General features: G+C 44.8%; 1 long non-coding RNA gene across 1 annotated transcript in view; it reads right to left on the bottom strand.

Annotated features, from left to right (window-relative positions):
• LOC309492584 overlaps positions 1–1,035 on the bottom strand; it is a 335,811-nt gene extending 334,776 nt beyond the window's left edge. The window contains exon 1 of the long non-coding RNA XR_014203608.1: positions 995–1,035. This is a non-coding gene — a long non-coding RNA (uncharacterized lncRNA). The remainder of the gene's footprint in view (positions 1–994) is intronic.
• Positions 1,036–8,120: the final 7,085 nt, after the last annotated feature.

Here is an 8,120-nt window from a genome sequence, read left to right on the forward strand (position 1 = left end):
TAGGGGGTTTCCAGGAGAGGGTGACCAATGAACAAGTTTTAGGGAGTTTCCAAGAGGAGATTTCTGAAGATGTCCAAAAGTTGGACTTTAAAAGAGCTGGAATGACATGTCCAGTGAGACGCTGTGAAGGAAGACAGCCTCTCCATTGTTTGATGATCCAAGCCTGACACCTGCTGGCGAAGCTAGTGAACTGACAGACTCTTGAACTTTACTTTGATTTTTGACATTATATGTAAAACACTTATTATTGTTATAATAAACTACTAATAATTGATATAAAAAGAACCAACTTGCCACAAGTCTCTGCTTTATGAAAGAGTTGAGCTGAACTAAACCACGGAGAAGTCTTTCTTCTAAGTTGTGAGTATGGACATTCAAATACTTATTATTTAGAATGAATTTGACTTACTTTACCTTAACCTGAGAATAATTAAAATAAGGTAGAAGGTGTTTGTACCATAAAACAAAATATATTTGTTTCTTCACTTTAAAGAAAAAATAGGCAAAGACGTAAGCACAACATTTTACATTCTCAACTTTAATTGTAACTAAATGAAAGGAAACTTAAAATAGTTGATGATTATAAATGTCAGCAAGAAAATGCTTCTATAAAATACATTCACAGGTATATTACATTTACATTAACCAGGTAGTGATATAATGATACCATATATAGTTATGGTATACTATAGTGACCACTGTAATAAAAGGTTTAATGAAGCTAAATGTAAGACATTAAGTCCATTGAAATGTAAAGGTAACAAACTCCGAATAATGTCCAGTATGTCAAGTTTGTCATTTCTGTAATATTCTTTCAGCACTGAAAAGAATTCCCAAAATATTGATTGTTTTCAAAAGGTTTTCCTGAACACTCTCACTATCTTCAATTGTTCGGACAAACACCTGCATAAATATACATTTGTCTATTGCATCATGAAGTCACTGCATGACTAGAACTAATGGATAGCAATGAATATGTCCTTTAGCAAAACACCTGATGAGCACTGACACTTTTTTATAAAGGCATTAGGCAGACATCAAGTACAGTTTATGAAGCTGAAAAGAGAAAACAAAACGCTTTAACAATATGGAAAAAGATAAATCACTATTTTCAATATTGGTTCTGCATATATCCAAGAGATCCTGAGGAGGAGTGGGACTCCACATGAAGACTTTCAGAAACTGAGACAGAGCAAAGGGTGCACCTCGCTGGACACATCCTACACATGCCCAAACAACAACACCCAAACACAGTGATGAAGTGGACACCACCAGGAGGATGCAGGAGACAGGGAAGACCAAGGAAGACACGGATACAGACAAGAATGTCAGTGTCCCATGGGAAGATGTGGAGAACTTGGCCACGGATCGAATACGTTGGAGGACACTTGTTGCCCAATGTGCCCAGCACAGCACTTGATGTTGTGAGTTTATCCATAAGCATGGGATATTTTTCTGTAAAGAGTGTTGCATAATTAAATGTTGAAAGCATTTTTATGTAATAAGTTCACTGATATGTGGGCATTTCTATGAATAAAATTATGTCTTTATCAGCAGTTATCAGCAGTGTAACTGATCTGATTACCACAAAATAATCGCGTGTCTGATGTCATGTGACATGATAATGTCAGATAAGCTTTTCTACTCAGAGGTAGGATATGAGGTGTGGAGAGACATCGTGTATCATTGGAACATGAACAGACAGGGACCAATTTGTAATCATTTTAATGAATATAATGCAATTAATATAAACTTTCTGTGGGACATCTGACTACTTTCCAAGAAGTGGCGCAACTGATTTACAAATATTGCGATAAATATGTACAGGAATTGAGGCAGTAGCCAATGACAGCACTAGGAGTAAAAGCTGCAGGATTATGTACGAGTATACAAATATGTACGAGTACCGTACTATGTTTGATTTAGGGTTAAAACTAACACATACATACCATTGCGAATATTTGCCTTTGCAGCTGTCCGTCTCCTCCGGTTACTTGTCCTCAAACAATAATGGGCTGTCTGAGTCCGAAAGGCCCTTTTGGTCTTTTCAGCTGAAAAAAAGAGAAAAGAAAATATCATTATGTATAATATTTTTAATAATAGTAAAAGAAAAATGACTGATTTATCTTACAGATATTGGATGTTACATTATTAAGCATTAAAAGCATGTTAAGTGTTGTGGTTAATATGCATTTACAACAAATATCACTTTAAAACTACCAATACTGAGGTAATAGCATGGTAAGTTTTGTGATTACTGTCTTTTTACTACACCCATCACAGTAAAACTAATGTTACTGAGGTTTAAAGCATGGTAAGTTTTGTGGTGGTTACTGTCCTTTTACCACACCTATCACAGTAAAACTAGGGTTACTTTGGTAAAAGCATGGTACGTGTTGTGGTTACTGTGCATTTACAATAAGTTTTACATTAAAACTGCCAATAGTGTGGTAAAAGCATGGTAAGTTTTGTGATTACTGTCTTTTTACTAAACTTATCACAGTAAAACTAATGTTACTGTGGTAAAAGCATGGTAAGTGTTGTTTTTACTGTGCTTCTACTACAAATACAACTTTGGAACTAATAGTACTACTTTAAACCTGATATGAATATGATGAACTGATTGAAGTCTGGGTCTTAGGCCTATAGCACGTCACGTGACAGACAGTATCACCCTGTTTTGAATTAGAAAACGTAAAGCCTCCGTGGAGATGACAGATATAATGCAGTGACTATCGACAAACAGAAAAAGACATTATATCAAACATTATTAGGACAGCGTATTTACCAACGATTTACTACCGTATTTACTAACGTTACTTACCAACATCTGGCACACGTGAACTGATGCCAAATATCGCGATGTGTTCGGAATGAGACCTCTTCAGCGCGATTTCCTACTGATTAAATATAATTGTAAACATATCAATAAACAGCAAAGCAATCCAGCTTCCCTGGCAATAAGACCTAAATAATAACATTAAAAGAAATATATAAACCATGATAAGTGAATAAATGTTGATTAAACCGCTCCTCTGCTGCAGCCTGACAGGCAGAAAGAATCGTGCTGTGATCACGAAAGATGCTTCCCATTGAAATACTTTAGTTTTAAAAACGTGCTGACATCACGAAAATAACGAACTAAATTAAAAAAAAAATCAATAAATTAAATTACGTGACCATATCACGAACTGCCGTGAGAATGGGTTGGAATGTCTAGCTGACGGACCTCCGCGTCGAAAACCGACGTCAAGGGTACACCTCTTTCGTTGAAACTTGACGCCAGGGGTCCTTGACCATGCATCAGACATTTGACGAGTAGAGACTGTGTTGCTCTAACCAGTTCAATCTTGAACTCGAATGCACTGGGCGTTTGCCAATATTAATATTTCATTAATTATATTATTATATATTATATTTACCTACAGTAAGATGTGTGTGACCATCATATGACAGTAAAAGAGCACACCCAAACCTTATTCTAATACGGAATTGTATTGGAATGGTAAAGAGTGTTACAGTAAGATGTGACAGGAGAGCCTCCACTCAAGGAGACAATATGATGAACACGTCTAAGAATGTTCCACATATGGTTGACATACCATCATTGGCCTAAAAAGATAACATTCTGGGAGTCAAGACTATAAAGGAGAAAGGATGCCCTCCCTTCACTGTCACACTCTGCAGCCACTCTGTGTGACTGTACGACTGCTGGCCTTTTCTTGCAAGAAAATACACCTCATCAAAGACTATTGGAAATGTTTGTCTCTTATTCAGTGATAGAATTGTGTTTGCCACCACTCCTCCCTGAAGGTTCTCGAGGCGATGGTAAAGCGACTCAAATTTGGCCTTACTCGTAGCCCAGCCTCCCTCATAGTCATACCATTGACAAAGACATGGGCAACTAGAGTGGCTTGAATTTCATCTGAGACTGCTTGTCTTCTTGCCCTTCCTCCTCCTCCTCCCCCTCCTCCTCCTCCCCCTCCTCCTCCTCCTCCCCCTCCTCCTCCTCCTCCCCCTCCTCCTCCTCCTCCTCCCCCTCCCCCTCCTCCCCCTCCCCCTCCTCCTCCTCCCCCTCCTCCCCCTCCTCCCCCTCCTCCTCCTCCTCCTCCTCCTTATCCCTCCTCAATCTCTTCCTTCATGTCTTTCTGGATCCATTGTTCCAAAACTCAATAAACTGATTTGGGCCCTTTTATCTATCTATTGAAGGATCTGATTGATGTGTGTTCAATTTTGACTCTTAGTGTTTCCACCTGGGTAATTGTGTGCTAACTGAGCTGAAGCTGTGCTGACTTGAGTGAACAATATTGAATGCTAGTGCTTTATACATGACAACATGGTCTAGGCCAGGGATGGGCAACTTCAGTCCTGGAGGGCCACTGTCCTGCAGAGTTTAGCTCCAACCCTACTCAAACACACCTGAACAAGCTAATCAGCGTCTTAGGATAATTAGAAAGCTACAGGCAGGTGAGTTTTATCAGGGTTGGAGCTAAACCCTGCAGGACAGTGGCCCATCCAGGACTGAAGTTGCCCATCCCTGGTCTAGGCAATGAGAAATGAAGGGATTTGTGTGTAGAGTTTTGCAGTGACAGTTCAACAAATCTGACTCATGCGTCAAAACAAGGAATAGTGTTTATAGTTTAGTGAAATGGGTGTGCTTTTTGGTAAATGGCATTATGGTTTTGAAATTTTAGTTCCAAAGCCTGGTTATAGTGTTTAAGCAACTGAGAAAAACTGTAATATATACCATTTCCTCAGAAGAAGGTTTTTCAGGGAATTTATCAGCAGAAGATTTATCAGAAGAATTTATAATCATTTGTTCTCCAATATTTATTACAGAATCCCTGAAAGAATATGAAGCCTGGCAGAACACGTAAAGGTTCTATAGAATCTTTTTTCTAAGAGTGAGTTTCTGATTTCCATTCAGCCAAACATTTTCATTTCAGTCCAATGCACCAGCTTGACTTCCACGCCTTGAAACAGAGGAACGCTGTGTTTTCCTGATCAGAGCTATTCTAAATGATCAGGTCAACATTTCTTAGCGTGACTCTAATTCAGTCTCTCGTAAACTTGCACTGCACTCTCCGCTCTCAGCCACACAGGCCCCTTTTATGATCTCAGTTAGGGGTGGGTGTAGAGAGGAGATAGTGACGTCTCAGCGAGACTGAATTATGACCTCACTACTTGCTGCAGTGCAGCAAAAGCAATGCGAAAGCAATGTCCCGTAACGCCTATTCAACAAAGCAAAACGTACTCGGTTACCTAACGTAACCTCTGTTCTCTCTAGAGAGGGAACGAGTATTGCGTAAGTTTAGCTTACGCTACGGGTAAAGTCATCTTTTCTCGAGATATGAAGCAAAAAAAATTATCCTTAATTTTTATATCTTGTCAACGCAGTGCGGCAGCAAGCAGACCTAGAGCAGGCAATCTAGCGTGCTCATAGGCTGCTCTGTGGCAACTGCAGCAGCCTATCACTGAGCCCTTGGCGTGACGTCACGCCCAATGAGCGCGAGCAGCGCGCCTACGCGTCACGGCCCGAGGCGGGGCGTGGCAGAGGGTATAAATATGGGCTGAGAGGCTGCTTTCACTGGTTTTTGTCGCAGAAGCGAGTGAGCTCGTGGCGCGAGCACGGCGGGTTACGCAATACTCGTTCCCTCTCTAGAGAGAACAGAGGTTACGTTAGGTAACCGAGTATGTTCTCTTACGAGAGGTTCTCTCGTATTGCGTAAGTTTAGCTTACGCTACGGGAACTCCCTTGTCAACGCCGTGCGCGCCCGGCATCCACTGAATGAGTCCCAGGGAAGCCCGGGGAACACGAGAGTGTGAGCCAGGCGGCCAATGATATGGCTAGCGCAAGTACATAAGCACATAGTAGGGGGAACAGAACGGCGCGGCCGGTCTGACTAACCAACCCTTATATTGTACAGCTCAACCAGGAGGGCTAAATCAAACAGCAGTAGCCCGCGCACAGAAGTGGGCCGGCCTACGCGAGATTTAGACTGATAAAAGTTTAGCCTGCAGGGCGGGAACTTCTAGATTGTAAAATCTAACAAATGTAGACGGGGAGGCCCAGCCCGCCGCCGTACAAATGTCATGAATAGAAATTCCGCTAGTCCAAGCCCATGACGAGGCCATGCCTCTAGTAGAGTGGGCTCTGATGCCCAAAGGGCATTGCAGGTCTTTAGACGCATAAGCAGCTGCAATAGCGTCCACTATCCATCTGGACAGAGTGTGTTTCGAGGCGGCGAGACCCTTGGTGCGCCCACCAAACGAAACGAAAAGCTGCTCCGAGCGCCTCATGGCGGCGGAGCGCGTAATGTAATTTCTCAGCGCTCTGACAGGGCAAAGGAGATTACTGTCAACTTCGCTGCCGGTAGCCGGCAAAGCTGAGAGAGAAATGACCTGTGCTCTGAAGGGTGTGCCCAACACTTTGGGGACATAACCGTGTCTCGGTTTGAGAATGACTTTAGAGTCATTAGGTCCGAACTCGAGACATGCCGCGTTAACTGATAACGCATGCAGGTCACCCACACGTTTGACTGAAGACAGGGCTATCAGAAAAACGGTTTTGAGCGTGAGGTATTTCATATCCAGTTTCCATGGGTTCAAAGGGATGCGCTTTCATGGCCTCTAAGACCAGGGAAAGATCCCAAATAGGAACCGAGGGGTGTCGCGGGGGGTTCATCCTCCTAGCTCCTCTAAGGAAGCGGATAATGAACTCATTCCTCCCTAATGCGCGGCCCAGCGCCGAGTCGGAAAAAGCTGTTATGGCCGCAACATATACTTTGAGCGTGGAGGGGGACCTGCCCATGTCCAACAGCTCTTGGAGGAAACAAAGCACACGCGACACCTCACATGTTTGTGGATCCAGCCCTTGGGCGGTGCACCATTTATTAAACACAGACCATTTAGATGTGTAGAGCCGTCTCGTAGAGGGAGCTCTAGACTGTGTGATCGTGTTCACAACCCCTATTGGCAAGTCAACGGGTATCCGTTGACTATCCATACATGCAGAGACCAGCGCTCTGGATGAGGATGCCAGATCGAGCCGCGGGCTTGAGAGAGAAGGTCTCTTCTCACCGGTATCGGCCAGGGGGGTGTGTCCGCCAGCCGTATTAGATCTGGGAACCACGTTTGATTCTCCCAATACGGGGCTATGAGGAGCACCGTGTGGCGCGCTTCCCTGATTCTCCCGATGACTTGTGGCAGCAGAGAGACAGGGGGAAAAGCGTAAAGCGGGCCGCTGGGCCAGGTTTGGGCCAGCGCGTCCTCGCTCTTGGAAAAGAACCGTGGGCAGTGCGCGTTGTCTTTTGACGCAAAGAGGTCGACTTCCGCTCTGCCGAAACGGCGCCACAGTGACTGGACTGTTTGGGGATGCAAAGACCACTCCCCCAGGGGAACATTGTCCCTGGACAGTCTGTCTGGACCCTCGTTCAGGAGACCCGGCACATGCGCGGCTCTCAGCGAGCGCAGTGAGTGCTGAGCCCACACAAGGAGGCGTTCCGCCAGGGCGCAGAGTGTTTTGGATCTGACACCGCCCTGACGGTTCACATAGGCTACCACTGACATGTTGTCCGTGCGGACTAGTACATGGTGGCCCTGTAGGTATGGGAGGAAGTGCTTGAGCGCTTTCTCGACCGCCAGCATCTCTAGACAGTTTATATGAAGGTGACTCTCCTGGTCTGACCAAGGGCCATAGACCGGTCTGCCCTCTAATAGCGAGGTTGGACGCATCTGTCGAGACAACTTTCCGGTGCGAGACAACTCCCATCGTCACTCCCGTGCGATACCATTCGGCTGCTAGCCAGGGCTGCAGGGCTGAAACACAGCCATGATCCACTCTGACTCGTAAGCGGCCGGCCGTCCAGGCTCGGTGAGGCACTTGCGCTTTCAGCCAGCGTTGAAGCGGGCGCATGCGCAGTAAGCCCAGCTGGAGCACTGCTGCAGCTGAGGCCATATGCCCCAGGACTCGCTGGAATGTCCTCAGCGGAACCTGACTGCCCGTCTGGAAAGACGCGGCGAGATGTCGAATGCGGCGCGCGCGCTGCTCTGACAATCTGGCCGTCATAGCCACCGAGTCCAGTTCTATTCCGAGAAAGGAAGTCGACTGGCGGGGCAGT

Source organism: Leuciscus leuciscus (genome assembly GCF_965113295.1).
Source record: "Leuciscus leuciscus genome assembly, chromosome: 2".
Taxonomy (NCBI): domain Eukaryota; kingdom Metazoa; phylum Chordata; class Actinopteri; order Cypriniformes; family Leuciscidae; genus Leuciscus; species Leuciscus leuciscus.